Raw genomic sequence first — 16220 nt, 5'->3', positions numbered from 1 at the left:
CTCACCTAACAGAAGAAAAAGAAGCTAAAGAAGCTTCTTAGGAAGCTTCCTAGAAGCTTCCACAAAGAGCCTTCTTAAGGGTGCTTTACCCACGGAATCGCGTAAGGGACACACTTGTTTGTGAAGGGAGTTTCCTTGCGGGAAGGGAGGATTGCCAACTTGCAGAAAATTTTCGCACATCCTCCGACTTATTCCCAAGTCTCGATTACGATGGCCCCAAAGTGCCACACAAGAGGAGCACACACAGGAGTAAGAGGAGCACATGTAGGAGTCCCCACCTGAAGGACAAGAATCGATAATACCCCTCATACAGATGTTCAGGTTCCATCGAATTCACCCTTTTGTTTTTGCATGATATGGGTGTATTAAGTACAAATTCGCATAGGGAAAACTTAAATTGAATTATTAGAGCGCTTTGTTTTAAAAAGATCATAGGAATGTTCGAAAAAGTTTTTACATTGCATGACAAGGTACTTATATTTCTCGCACTATCATGATGAAAGGTTGTTGCATTTTTAAATATATGGATTCAAGGGTTAAAAGATACACTTATGCAATAAGGTACTAGTTGCATCTCGCATGTAGGTTGAATATAAATTGCGATGTTCTTGTGCGTTGGAAGGTTTGCATTGGGCAATTTATGTTCGAAAGAATGAATTATGTGTACACAATGCATTTGTGCAATAAAAATCCCTTGTAAGGACCGTAAATAGGTTAACTCATAGAGGGATGTTTAATTAAAGGTTAGATAGTTGCTATGGAGAGGAGCAAAAGAGTTATATTTTATTTAGAATTCGCATAAGCAACTGCATTCTTAATCACGTGACTTGCATGGGAAGAGGAAAGATTATGTTTTTATAGCATTATAAATTTACGTAGCATAACTTGCATGCATAAGCAACTTGCATGTATGAAAGGAAAAAGGGTTATATTTTAGTTTGTTAAAAGCATATAGGATGCAATACGCATGAAGTGATAATTACATTCAATATGAAAAGATAGGCATTTGTAGAGTTAATCCAATGATCTCGTACTTAGATCATTCTATGCTGCGAGTGAGAGAGGGTACCAGGCCTTAGGACATTAATACTAGTAATATCGACAGACAAAGGGATGTAATTCCTCAAGATAGGCACTACTACCTATCTCGAGCAACTAGTCTGCAAGGTCAGATGCTATTGCAACTAAACCATAAGATGTTACTACTACATCTTAGGCCAAGGGAGGCAAGATCTAACTACAAGCTAGATTCGTTAAGAAGTCGAGTAGTCACCCTACTACAACTCTCTCTCTCTTGGGGACCGATTTGTCAAGCTTGGGGAAACTGTGAATTGCCAAGAAGCAAATTGACCAACCGAGGATGACGGGGTTGTCCATGATCTATTTTACAAGGAGACCTAAGGTAAGGATGATTGGGGTCGGTAGGGTACAAACCCTAACCCAAAGAAAAAGGAAACAAGCAACCTAGCTTGCCAAGCCCTTGGAATCTCGCTAAGTCGCGAACGATCCAGGATCGAATGCTGGGAGTATTCGGGAAAAAGGAATCACACCTTAGCAGTTGGTCATACAGATGACCACAGAAATGAACGTGATTGTACACTTATGTACATTGTTTGAACTTCTTTGCTCAAGGAACTAATTCAAGGCCAAACACTTAATGCTTCAGGTTAATCGCCTGGAGGGAGAGGCAGGTTCAGTTACCTTTGACTGCATGCTTGGCCCTATCCAAGGGGGTTGTTAGCCACGGCGGGCACATGGACCGAACCCGCCGCGAGAGGTCTTTCCGTGGGTGTTGCTTGGAGCGGGAGGATGCTTGGGTGCCAGGGGAGGATCTGGCCGTAAATTCCTTGCCTCTGAATCTAGCACAAGAGGTCGATGTGACTCAAGATGGGATCTCGAGGCCCGTGTACTAGTCTATGGGTGAAAATTGGAGCAACAATCTTGTTGATTGCTGGGATAGCCTTCGTGCATGATACTTGATGTATTCCAAGACTATGATAAATAAAGGTCAAATATTTGGAAAAGGAACTTGCTTGACATTGTTTTTTTTAATGTCAGTGCCTAAGTTACGTGAAGGAACCTGTGTTTAAATTGACTAATTAAGAAAGTTGCTTTTGCATATCAAACACAATGTGGTAGGTAATTAGATAACTAAGCAACCCGAGGAAAGTGCGGTGGACGTGACTTGGATCCGTCCTACAGAAGGGTGGTCGCGATTAGCTAGGAACTTTTCTCAAAAGACGTAATAATGAGACTGTGAAGACCTAGAGTCAGTAGAGTTGGAATCCCGATTTATGCTATTTTAGGGGAGTGGAATGGGACTACGCCTTATGGGTAGAAAGGTTGAGCTTCGCATCCCTCTCGTTTCCCATTCTCCATGAACCAAGTGTAGCATAAATCTGCTTCGACTCTGTTGTTCCTATGCAAAGTGGTTCATCTGGAGCTCGACGCTAGCTACTTCCTAAAGACTTGGCTGATAGGGAAGAAACCCTGACTTTAGGTCGGCCCTAAGTGGGAATGGTCAGATACTTCCGCTTTGGGGCAGACTCGGGAAGACCTAGATCACAAACCTTGTGACATTCCTTGCGAGTGCCACGTGGCACTTTCTAGAGTCCCCTCTCGATGGGCTGCTAAGATATGTTCCACAAGTGGTCAAGCGGACACGTTATAGTTGGTATCAGAGCAAACCAACGAGATCTAAAGATTACAAAGGAACTTAATGGAGGAAAATAAAGGGAATAAGGGGATAAACAGGGGAGGGTGAGTAGAATAGAGCAGTGTTTTCTGTTGAAAACATTCCTTTACTCACTTATGGATGCTGGGTTGCAGAGTCACGAAGCATGGAGCAATTTCTTGGTGTTCCAGGTCATGTTTATGACTTCAATGCATGCTTCGAATTATCATCAAAGACTTGGCATGATGAATATTCTGGACCGCATCTATAATCCTTCGCCCCTATATGCGGAGCGGAGATGGACGGGAGACTTAAGAATATACTACATAGCAGCCCACCGACTCGCGTACCTTCAGACCAACTTGAAGAGAATCAAGTGGATGGAGGATTCAAAGATCGTGAAGCTGTTCATCTTTGTCAAAGCGCGTAAATGCAACTTTGCATGTTAGCGGTTGGCAAGTCAAGCAGAACAAGTATGTCTATGAGGAAGTGACCCGGGTGATCTCTACTGATAGAATCAAAGTGTTAGGGCGCTATGAGAAGAATGGGTATCAAAGGAAGGGATACCCCAAGCTTCTTATGACTTACCATTTCCTGAAAATCCATGACCCCACTCCATATTATTATTCCGTCCCTGTAGCCGATTGTAACACAATCCTATTTTCCCCAAACAGATGTATCAATCAGCCTATCCTACTTATCCAAAATAAATGTAGTCAAGGGGTTATGCCTTCATGAATAAATAAGACTTTTTACAATTGTCCATCTTGATCATAAATAATAGCTAAGATGTTAAGTGATTAATTCACTTAGCTAAAAAGCTGTGCTAGCCATATTAATGTAATATGAGAATGTATGATAAGATGTTAACGTAAAGAATCTTATTGTTCAGACGCAACCCCAAGCGCAAGTTCCAAATCCGACTCCTGCACTAAGTCCAGCTGTGGCTCAAGAGAAGAAATTCCTTCTCAAAAAAATTAAGCCACCCGAGTTTGATGGCAAGGGAAGGACTACTCAAGCCGACACCGAGATCTGGATTGAGTCCATGGAGGACTATTTTGAGGCAGTAGGAAATGCACCTGCTAACCAAGCCATGCTCACCAAGCTTAAGCTAACAGGCGAAGCAAGACTTTGGTGGAAATAGTGGTGCAGAGACCAAGCGATCTCGGAGGGGATAATCACTTGGGATAAGCTTAAGGAAGCTATGCGAGGGAGGTATCTGCCACCTGCCTATTGCACACAAAAGATGAATGAGTTCTATAACTTGAAGCAACTAGGATTATCCCTTGAAGCATATTATTTGAATTTCGTTTCACTTCTAAAGTATGCACCCCCAATGGATATGACACAACAGGTGTCAAAATTCTGTATTGGGTTGAATCCACCCATAAACACTCGATTGGAATCAATGCACCCAACAGACCTACAAGATGCACTCATTCGAGCTACTCCAATAATACAGGAGGTGCATACCAAACCAAGGAACAAGATGATTTGGCCTTACAAAGATCAAAATAAGGAACTACACCTACTAACCAAGCCATGCTCGCCAAACTTAAGCTAACAGGCGAAGCGAGACTTTGGTGGAAATAGTGGTGCAGAGACCAACCGATCTCGGAGGGGATAGTCACTTGGGATAAGCTTAAGGAAGCTGTGCGAGGGAGGTATGTGCCACCTACCTACCGCACACAAAAGATGAATGAATTCTATAACTTGAAGCAGCTAGGATTATCCCTTAAAGCATATTATTCAAATTTCGTTTCACTTCTAAAGTATGCACCCCCAATGGATATGACACAGTAGGTGTCAAAATTTTGTATTGGGTTGAATCCACCCACAAACACTCGATTGGAATCAATGCGCCCAATGGACCTACAAGATGCACTCATTTGAGCTGCTCCAATAATACAGGAGGTTCAGACCAAACCAAGGAACAACATGATTTGGCCTTACAAGATCAGAATAAGGGCATGTCTAAGGCTCAGACTAAGAGAGCATAGGGTCAGAATCAAGGCCAAAGAAAGAAAGGTAAAGGAACTTGCTTGACATTGTTTTTTTAAATGTCAGTGCCTAAGTTACGTGAAGGAGCCTGTGTTTAAATTGACTAATTAAGGAAGCTACTTTTGCATGTCAAACATAATGTGGTAGGTAATTAGATAACTAAGCAACCCGAGAAAAGTGTGGTGGACATGACTTGGGTCTTCGACAAAAGGATGGTCCTGGTTAGCTGGGAACTTTTCTCAAAAGACGTGATAACGAAACTATGAAGACCTAGAGTTAGTAGAGTTGGAATCCTGATTTATGCTGTTTTAGGGGAGCAGAATGGGACTACGCCTTATGGGCAAAAATATTGAGCTTCGCATCCCTCTCGTTTCCCATTCTCCATGAACCAAGTGCAGCATAAATCCGCTTCGACTTTGTTGTTCCTACGCAAAGTGGTTCATCTGGAGCTTGACGCTAGCTACTTCCTAGAGACTTGGCTGATAGGGAAGAAACCCTGACTTCAGGTCGGTCCTAAGTGGGAACGGTCAGATACTTCTACTTCAAGGCAAACTCGGGAAGACCTAGATGGCAAACCTTGTGACATTCCTTGCGAGTGCCAGGTGGTGCTTTCTAGACTCCTCTCCCAATGGACTGCTAAGATGTGTCCCACAAGTGGTCAAGCGGACACGGTACACTCTACCTCTATCTGTCTCCCCCCTCCCTCCCTCTCTATCTCCTTCCCTTTCCCTCTATTTCCAACTCTTTCCCTTCCTCTCTATCTCTTCCTCTCTCTCCCTCTACTCCCTATTTCTCTATCTTCTTCTCTTCTCCTCCCCTATCTTTTTCTTTTCCTCTCTTCTTTTCGTCTTCTCCCCTATCTCCTTATTTTATCTCTTTCTCTTTTCCTTCTCCTTTCCCGTATCTTCCCCCTCTTCTTCTTCTCTCTATCCTTCTCTCCTCCTCCTCTATCTCCATATATCTCCTTGTTCTTCTCTTGTTCAATCTTGCATGGTAGCACTTGAGATTGAGGCGATGGTGGAAAATCATGATACTTGTGATCATGGTGGCAACCACACTGCTAAATAGTTCAATGCATATGATTATGGTGAAGATGATGATTGCTTCAAAAAATGATGGCTACATTATTTCTTTTGTAATTATTTTAAGGGTTTGAACTATTATAATCCTTAGGACTCAAGCCCTTGGCCATATGTGGAATATTACAACAAAAAAGAATTTAGAACTTCCACTCTAGGCTGATGATCATATGACATATTTGCTACAATTAAGCTATTGTATTTTTATATGAAGTTTCACAATGAGAAAAATCCATAGTTTAAATTAGAGGACATAAAAATACATTAAACCTGCTATTATCACTTTGTTCTTCACTTCCTTATGTATTTTGTTTAGTGCTAAGACATCCTCTTGATTGAAAGGAAAAAAATGTAGCTTTCTCCATAAAGGAAATAGACCATTAAATCTCACACAAAGAATTTGCATATAGGGGAATTATCCTTATAAAGAGCCCTATGAGCACTTCTCATGACCCATGGCTCTTTGTACATGCTTCTTGAAGACTTGTTTTTACACATACTCAACACATTCAACTGAGTAGTATGAGAATGGAATGGACCCTCAATCACCTCTATAACCTTGACCTTGCATACAATGAGTGAAAACTTTGAAATCTCCTTCTCATTCTAGAGTACACCAACCTTAAGGAGATGATGTATCATAGTAACTTGGTAAGCATGTGTAATCAAAACATAGCCATATAAAAAAAATTCAATTAGGAAGTCCTCTATGGCCTCTTAAAGGTAACCTAACATGCAACCCTTCTACCACATATGGAGGTTATTTTGTGAGAAAACTAATGTTGACACCCAAGTGAAAGTGAGCTTTGTAATGATAGCTTGAACATGGCTAGGTATTCTTCTAAGATTCTTAAAAATATAGTTGTGTGTTGCTTGTCTCAATTCCATTGGTTGCAAAGCCTTTTTATCTTTTAATGAAACCACTTTGGTAGTTTGCTTTGTGCAAACCATCCACAAAAAATAATAGATAATGACTTAATTTTAGTAAAACAAAATAAAGAAAGAGATAGAGAAAAAACACAAAAGGGGCTCAAAGAGTAAGGACTAGTATACCATAATATGGGCCCCCTAATAGTGTCAAGGGCTTTTAATCATTTTATGATGGTCCCAAACCATTATAATGTAGATAGAACCATTATCAAGGTTCCCTAATTGAGTTAGGGTGGTCATGGACCAACACAATTTGGTATGGGGTCTCTAGTAGAGTTAGGAACTCATAATCATGATGTGTTGGTCTAGAACCACCGCGATACAATTAGAACTACTCTCAGGGACCTCTGATTATATTATGGTGGTCCTATACCAACACAATGTGATAAAGGGTCACTAACATTGTTAGAGATCCTTAGTAACCTTGTGTTGGGTCATAGACTAGCACAATGTGGTCATGGACCAGCACATTACAATATGGGAGCACCAATACTTTCACTGACTCCTTTTTATGTTCCATTAATCTTGGATTGGGATAGTGCAATTAGGCCTTCCTCAGGTGCAATGGTACAAAATTGCATTAGATGGGCCTTTTAAAGAATGAATGGCTTAAAAGAAACGTGCACATACCCAACACAATGCGATAGCACTTTCCAAAATATTCCTCATAATTCCTATAACTTTGTGTTTCCTTTGTATAGAGGATGCCTAAGAGATTACCATTTTGCAATTTGTTGGCTTGGATGACAAAATGCATAGAGATTTGAGAAAGACCAAAGACAAAGGTACTCTACAATGAACAAGAATCAATGAATACCCTTCTTGATATTTTGGCAAAGTGAAACACTACCTTGTTAGTATGCCAATTATTATGAACTATTTTTAAAAAAATGCAACACATTCATCGTGTTCATGAAGCCGCACACCAAGAATGGGGTTTTAGCTTAGACTCACACAAAGCAATCATGATCTTCTGGCAAACTAATGGAGTGTATAGGAGATATGACACTTGGATTTAAATATTTAATCCATTCCAAGGAAAAATACAAATATCTCATATCCCTCATGACCACACATGATAAATCTCAAACAGGAATTCTTCCAACATAGTGAAAGTTAATATGAATGCTTTCTAACATATCTTGCATCTCTAGTAGGATAACTCCATTTTGATGCTAAGAAGTATGTTGCCAGATATGTATTCTCCAAAACTCTTCATTTTCTATGTTTACCACTTGAACCATGCCTCCTACCCTAACAACTATAGGTAGAGAATTGTATTGGTGAGTAATTTGATCTCCACACAAAGTTTGGATTGGCGTGCTAGGCGGATTTATTTACTTGTGCTGCTAGATGTTTTGGACTCTTGTTGCTACTCTATTATGAGAGCTTGTTGCTTCTCAACTCTCCATACCAACACTTTTTTTTCACATGGCATGCACTCTATATGGAAACTCCTCATCATGAAGGAAATCTCTAGCTAGGGGGAGACGACTTCTCCAATGCAAAGGAGCATGATATTATTCTACAACTAGAGGCATATAGGAGAACCATTGATCAAGTGAGTTTTTTTGAGTTGATCCAAGAAATCAAGCTACACTTGTAAAAGTATCTCTAGAATGAAGGGTGCAATATGGCATTATTAAGAGTCACAATGTTAGTTGTGGTAGGAAAAGTTCACATATTTATTTAACCAATAGATATTAAGACTTGATATATGACATGGAGTTCAAGTGAATGATTGCAAAATATTAGCATTCAAGGAAATGCCATATGAATGAGAACAACAATGGTATTCTTGTGCATGTAGAGCCATGTGACATTGGTGTCATTAATCGCCTATTCAGAAAGGGAGCCCATTGTACATTCACTTAGCATCAAGGGGGTTGTAGTGAGATGTGAACCTAGGTGTGCCCATACACACAAGTTGTTGATATATAAGAAGATCCTAGCTCCTCTAAGCCTCCCAAGTAATAAATCCATAATGGAGGTCTTTGTGTTGATATATAGATAACTTTCTTAGCCTGATTGCTTTTCAATAGATGGACACACACCTTGGTTATGTTCCTAGTAAAAACAAATAGAAGAGGCCCTTGTGATATGTCAATACACTTGGGAGTTGCTCTTCATTATGATCTGTAAATACACTTTCTACTCCATACTCACGTTATTAACCAATTCTTTTAGATGATCACAAGGTTGGAGAAAACTCTTTTAATTGCTTTAGAGCATATTGAAGGTTGTGAATCATGATAGTTTAATTCTTGTGTTTGGTATTTATTTCACCAATATCAAGAATACAATTCCTATTCCCACCACCAACATTGCCAACAAAGGAGTTAGCATAATATATTGTCGGTTCAAATTAAAGATAGTAAAAGTTATTAGATTTACCTCAAATTCCACCACTTAGATTACCAATAAAACAATGAGTATTCAAAGGTTAGGTACACGTGTTTGGATGGACAATTGGCACCCTTCAAAGGATAACTCCAGCTAGGCATCCCATCTAGATGGCATTCTATTTGCACAAATGTTGGTGGGGATGAGATTGTGTTTTAATAACCCTTTTTAAACCTCGATCCTCACTAAGATCTAGAACATCTCTCTCTCTCTCTCTCTCTCTCTCTCTCTCTCTCTCTCTCTCTCTCTCTCTCTCTCTCTCTCTCTCTCTCTCTCTCTCTCTCTCTCTCTCTCTCTCTCTCTCTCTCTCATCATAGAGCCCTCATCCTCTTAAAAGAGGGTGTTACACCATGGCCTCCCTTTCCTAGAGTCCCTTGTCCTCTAAAAAGGGGGTGCAGTGATGTGCCCACCTTTTACACACGCACACACACAGACACACACGCACACGCACGCACGCATGCACGCACGCACATCATGTGCATGCATGCGTGCGGCGTGCGCGCGCACGCACGCATGCACGCACGCACGCACACACACACACACACACACACACACACACACACACACACACACACACACACACACACACACACACACACACACACACACACACACACACAGAGTCTTCCTAGTGTAAGTCCAATCTAACCTACATATCAAACTACAAAACAAATGATGTTAGAGTCTAAACAAGCTTCAAAAATTTTTTAATTGAGTTCTAAATCTTGCTCATTCAATCAAAATTGGATGATTAGAGCATCCCTAGTCTTCCAATATTTTCTTTTGGGTGCTTGTCTTATCCCATACGTCCCATAGCATTTCAAATCTTATCCCATAAGTGGCATGCATTCTACCCATCAGAGACAACATTATAGAAAACATGCATAGAGAGGGGCAATATGATTGTGGACTTACATAGCTCATCTACTTTAGCCCAATTCTCTACATCAATATGTTTGGCTTGACACCCTCATGTTTTAAAGGCTTAGCCTACATTTTCTATACTAAAACTTGCTAGATTTGGGCCTTTCAATAGCTGTAGTTGGTGCCATCCAACTTGTCAATATTAAAGATAGCAATACCACTAGAACCACTAGCCATAATGAGACCAAGAAAATACACAAAAAGAAGAAAAGAAAGCTAATGCAATAAATTGCAAATCAACCCAAAACCACTACTAGACCAAGTTGAAAGAAAAGGGTTTTGACCACTAACTCAATGCAAAAGACTATCAAATGGAGGTGACTGCTCACATAAACATTGCAATAAATTGCAATTACAACATGCTAAGTACAATAGTAAAAAATCAATGCCAAGGAGGGGCAAAGGATCAATGTGTTAGAATAAGATACATCCCATAGGTTGCATAACCAACATGCATAGAGTAGGTCTCATGGGTAACAGAAGAGACCAACTAAAGGCACAACTGATTGAGAAATGTAATGGAAGCTCAATACATAGCCAACCAATATGCATACATCACTGACAACAGCGCGATAGAGATAGGTGCCAGCCCAAAAGCAATGTCAGATTAGCCCGCTAAGCATGAATTGCATATAGAAAGCATGACGAGAGCATGTACATGCCACCAAGTCCCAAGGCCTTACTATAAGACCTTCAAGCTCAATTGCATAACCAAATGCTGAATGTAACATCCAAGTGTCAAGTAGCAGCTCCCTTTGGAAAAAAACTTGAATGTCATATGAACAAACAAGGCTCAAAACATGATGTGGAAGGCATCTATACATCCAAGATCGAAGTAGCATATATTTGGGAGCATCCAACCCTAGTAACTTGCAAAGCTCTTAATGTGGTATCAAATTACCATACATAATAGTGAATGATAGCCAATCTCAAGAGTCAAAGCTCCAATCTCAGCTCAAGAGCATGTAAAGAGCATAACCAATCATGTAATATCAATGGTATACCCCAATGCGGCATCCAAAGTGCTCGAAAAGCAACCAATGTCAATAAGCATGAAGTTTCTTTGACAAAATAGCATTCAGCCCTACTTATTATAGTAGTAAAAAACCTTACTAAATCTTAGAATATGAGTGGTCAGATTAGTCCCATCACATTCCAATACATTGGCATTGCATCCCCAGATGATCCAACAAATAGACGTCCCGAGAAGCATAAATAACCTATAGACAATGAGATAAGTGTTGTCTTGAACTATATTATAGCAAATTGTCACAAACTATGAGCTAATGGCTGATCTTAGAAGCTTCAAATGATGCCTAGAATGACAAGAACAATGATCGGGAAGAGTCGACAAGGTTGCCAAGTGCTAGAAATAATGCCGAGAGTTAAAGATGAGGTGGGATGAAATAGCTTTGATCACAGAAGGGGGCAGCCTTGTCAATGCAAATTGCACCTGCTATCCTGGGCTAAATGTTAGGTGGATTGAGGTCAATAGGGCCCATGGGGAGCTCAATGAAGCTCCGAAATTGGGAAGTAAGTAAGCAACAATACATACCCCATGGCTACCATGAAAACTATGAACTGATGGTATTCTCCACAAGATGAAGCAATGCCAGGTCATGCTTGAGATCTTGGGGAAGATGGCTATGATATCGGTTGAAGGGAGTGAGGCTTGAAGTGGAAGCACAAAGCAGAAGCAAGAACTATGGTTGAAGGGGAGAGAGAGAGAGAGAGAAAGAGAAGATTTAGAAACTCTAATAGTCCCAGCGTGTGATCAGCCTTCCCTTTATTCAAATGTCACTAAAAGAATGAAGAATGAAGTGATAGTGATGGGTGCCCACCGCCTGAAGTGTACAGCTGTGCATGTAACTAATACATAGTGCATGTACTAGTGTGACCAATACACAGGTGGCTAGGAACACGTACCTTTATCACCAATACCTTCAATAGACTGATTGGTTAGGATTTCTTTATATTCTTGGTAAAATTCATTAGGCAAACTGTCTATCCCAAGAAATTTTCCTTTGGCCAATTTGTCAATACTATCAAAGAATTCAATTCCAGTGAAGTTAGAGTCAAGGAGGATACTTCCAACCTTCATCGAAACAATATTTTTTCTATATCTTGCTATTTCTACTCTTGATGTAGCCTTTCTTAGTTAGATTTGGAAGATTGGCTAAAGATAGCGTAGCACATGGGATATCCCTAGATTTTCTTCTTAGGAAGTGACCAAACTAACATCTTCTTTTCTAAGGAGGGATATTTTATCCATGCCCTTTTTAATTTTAAGCATTAGATATTGTTCTTTAGTTAGCATATCTTCCTTCTCTACCCACCAACTCCTAAAATAGTATTGAAGAGATTGGGCTTCCAAAAAATCTTCTCTTTTTAGCTTAGTCCTTGCTTCATTAAGGGCGTCGTGTATCTCTTTCCTTCCTTTTTCAACTTGTGTATCTAGAAATAGTACTTATTGATAGAACTTTTGTCTTCTCTCTCTATGGATTTGAGTGGCTCTTATTTTGGATTTTTAAAGGAATTTTTGTGTGATTTGAGAACCAATCTCAAGCCTTGGATGGAATGCAATTGGGGGGGGGGGGGGGTTGGTCCCAAATCTTTTCTATTCCTTCTATAACATAGTTAAACTTGAAGAGCACTTGATTTGCATCAAACCATCTTAACCACACTATGCTACAAAAAATTGGTGAGGGTCAGTATCACTAGTTTATGGTTGCACATCAAAAAATTGTGGAAGGTCTTAACTTTCACATCTATGAAAGTTGAATGTAACCCTATAGTAATATAAACTTGAACAAGCCTTTTTGATTGCTAGGCCATGTGAAGTTGGAGTTGGAGTTCGGCTGTACTAGGCTATGGAATCCCTTGATCCCTAACCAAGCTGCCCTTTCTTTCCTTGAGATTAATTGGCCTTTTCCATCTAATCTACCAGTTAACATATTGAAAGCTCCATAGAAAGTATAACTAGGCAATTAAACTATTTGAAAGAATCCCGCAAATTTGGCTTAGAGTTGAGAATCCCCAAGCATGTACTAATATAATGCAAAATTTTCTAATTTTTTAAACCTAAATGGAGACCCATTGATTATCCTCATCAATTTTTGCCTCATTGATGTATGAAGTGAGCCTAGAGTATACCCCTACTCCAGCTGCATGTTTCGTAATGAACCACGTGTGTTCTTTCCTAATGCTCCTTAAATTGTCACAAAGATTGTCTCCACTTGTTTTCAATTCCTATAAATAGAGAAAGTTGGGGGCAAGGCCTTGATCTTTAATTTAATTGGAAATCACCACTGCTTGGCTTTTGTTAGTGAGTCCTTTACAATTGCGTGTGATGATTCTAAGGCTTTTCATATCTTACCTAATTTCTTTTGACTTTTTAGCCTCGAAGGGGCTATTGACGTTACCTCCAACCTTAGAAAGTCTCCTCTTGGTACTCCTTGTGTTGATATCCATTGGGGCTAGTATAACTTGGGAATGGTATCTTTCTAGGGTTTTATTGATCTCTATATTCTTCTCGGTGACCTTTTGGTTGTTGATGAGGCTTTGCTTGAGTGTGGGAAGGGTTTTCTCTTTAGTATTGGAATGCTTTTCTATCTTCTCGTTGGCTAGACTATTAATTAGCATGTTGAGATTGTAGTTGTTGATGTCCTTTTTGAATTCATTTATTGAGTTGTTAGTTTCCTAGAAGAATAGAGTGGCAGCCACAAATTTGCCATCGTCCAAAGATGATTCAAAATACAACATGGGTGGGTGAACCTTACCTTTTTCCATGAAGCATTCTTCCTAATCATCAAGATGCATGAGTGGAGGGTACTTATTTGACACGCTTGAAATTGTTAGAATTTTACCTTTTAAAAGGTTTCCTTTTGCCTTTTTAGGCTTTGCCTTCTTGGAGGAATTTTTTGAAAGTCCCAATCTACCTTTAGTTTGTCTTTAAATGCTTTTGACTTAGATTTTTGGCTTTGAGCCTGTTTTCCTAATCCTCCTTTTCCTTCTCCCATTCAGGTCAATCTCTAATGAAGTGACCCTACCTATGGCACTTAAAAAACAAGAGTTAAGAAGTTTTTTGTGCACTACTTCTTCTGTCTTGATGATATCACCTCTGCCATTCTTTATAATTGCATAATGCTTCAATTTCTTGCTCAAATCCACCTCCACAAGGATTTGTGGGTGCCAATGGGGGTATATATCTATGTATGAATGTTGATCTAGAACCTTACCTAAGGAGGGGCCATGGCATCTAGAAAGGGCTAATAGTGGTGAAGTAAGTTTGGAAACTCAATGTGTAATGGGACCTTGCTAGGTTTGTGACCCAGAGGAAAATTTTTTAAGACTATCTGAAGAGTGTGAGATGAGAACTTCATAACATCCATTGATCGTAGGTTAGAACATTAATCACCATTTGGTGAGATTCAAACAAGGATAGGACATAGTTGCTAGGCAAATATCTAGCATAGAGAACTAGGATGCCTAGTGGGTGCGAGTGATCCCTAACCCATGATCTAAGGATTTTGGTTAGAGGATGGGGCATGGCAAAGCCCATACAGCACTTGGGACTAGTACTCTTTCACCCAATAAATAATCCCTTCATTAGGAATTTAGATGGAGAATGTGCCTTCATCATCTTCATCTCATGGAGACTTGTGGGCTCTAGCATCTCCATTGTTTGCTCCTAGTGGGGAGCTAGAAGCTCAGGGTCCTCCTTGAGGTTGCAAGCCCTCTCCTCCCATAGCTTGTTGTTCCTTGATTGTGCTTGCTTTTGGACTCATCTTAATGATAGCTATGAGAAACATGACACACATCTAGACTTTGAAAGCAATCAGGAACCATTTTAAGACTTCAATCACGCAAGTTAAAAATATAAAAGTCTCCTACTCTTTCTTACATAAATGAATGTTAGCAATGTCTAATTACACAACTTGAATAGTGATATTGGCTACTTTGAAGGAGATAAAACCCTCTATGCCTTCTTGAATATGCTCAAGCACATCCCTCAATCCCCAAGTTCTTCAAATGCATGCATTTAGGCTTCCTCAAACCTCTCTACAATTACGTGTTAATCAAGGTTAGGGTGATGTGAAGATGGAGCCATTTAAGCCTTAAAAGTAGGATGCTATTGCCATTGTGGACATGTCAACTAACTAGTCGATAATGCTTCTGCTAAGTCCTCTATCAAACCTAAAGCAAATTAGGCAAGCCAAAATACCTCCATTGATGGTGAGCATGACGGTTTTTTATTACATGTGAAACTCAGATCTAAGCACTCTAGTTCATTGTAGGATGACAGAATTAGGGCAATTCATCATACCAAGGTCTAGAATGCTATTACAAAATATTTTAAGGCTATCAAACTAACTTTTCCATTTTCTAATAAGTTCAACAAAAATTAGCTTCCTATAAATTTCAATTCTAAAAGTAAACAATCTGATAAGCATCACAATCAAAGATGCTATGTGATGATTTTGGGAACATTTTATGTAAAAAAGGGGCCTAAGAACCTACTTGTATATCATATTTTCCAATTTTAGTTATTCATTCAAATAGACAGTTATAACCTTAGCATTGCTCGCATGCTTATAATCAAGACCAAACATACCTAACAGACTAAAGCACCTAGGGCAATTGCAAAGGTATTTGCTTGAATATATCTACCCTTATGTGTTAGATATATTCAAGAATTATTACAAGCCACGAAATTCTCATAGCTTAGACTTGCTTGACCTTGCATGCAACTTGATTCACAAGTTATGTGGAGGTTGTTGTGAGATCATAGCTGAAGAGCTAGACCAACAAAACTTGCATTTCATCCTTTCATGTTTTGCCTTCTTGCACCATTTTATGTAATAATCTTAGTCTGTGTTTTGATTTTTTTTGCTCAAGTAGGCATAATCATCCATGGTGTGCAATAACAATCTTAGTTTGTTTCAAAGTTTTCTTCTTGAATAGTGATAGTGCTTGGTGTGGATGAAAACTAAGATTACCTCTACCCTCCTTTACATACCCCAAGCTGTGCATCCACACCTGTTGGAATGTCAATGATATTGCCTAGATCTAGACCTTTGCCTCGACTCTCATCTCACAAATATCCAAAGAATACCCCTAGTTATAAGAGTAGAAGATTTAGGATTCCATTCCTGATTTCTACTAGATAGATACATGTGAGAGCTGTTCTTGTGACAGTTTTCACATGA

The sequence above is a fragment of the Lygodium microphyllum genome, chromosome 2 (assembly GCF_053477565.2).
Source record: "Lygodium microphyllum isolate KBCC chromosome 2, Lygodium_microphyllum_v1.1.10, whole genome shotgun sequence".
NCBI lineage: Eukaryota > Viridiplantae > Streptophyta > Polypodiopsida > Schizaeales > Lygodiaceae > Lygodium > Lygodium microphyllum.
Note: the sequence above shows the minus strand (reverse complement) of the source record.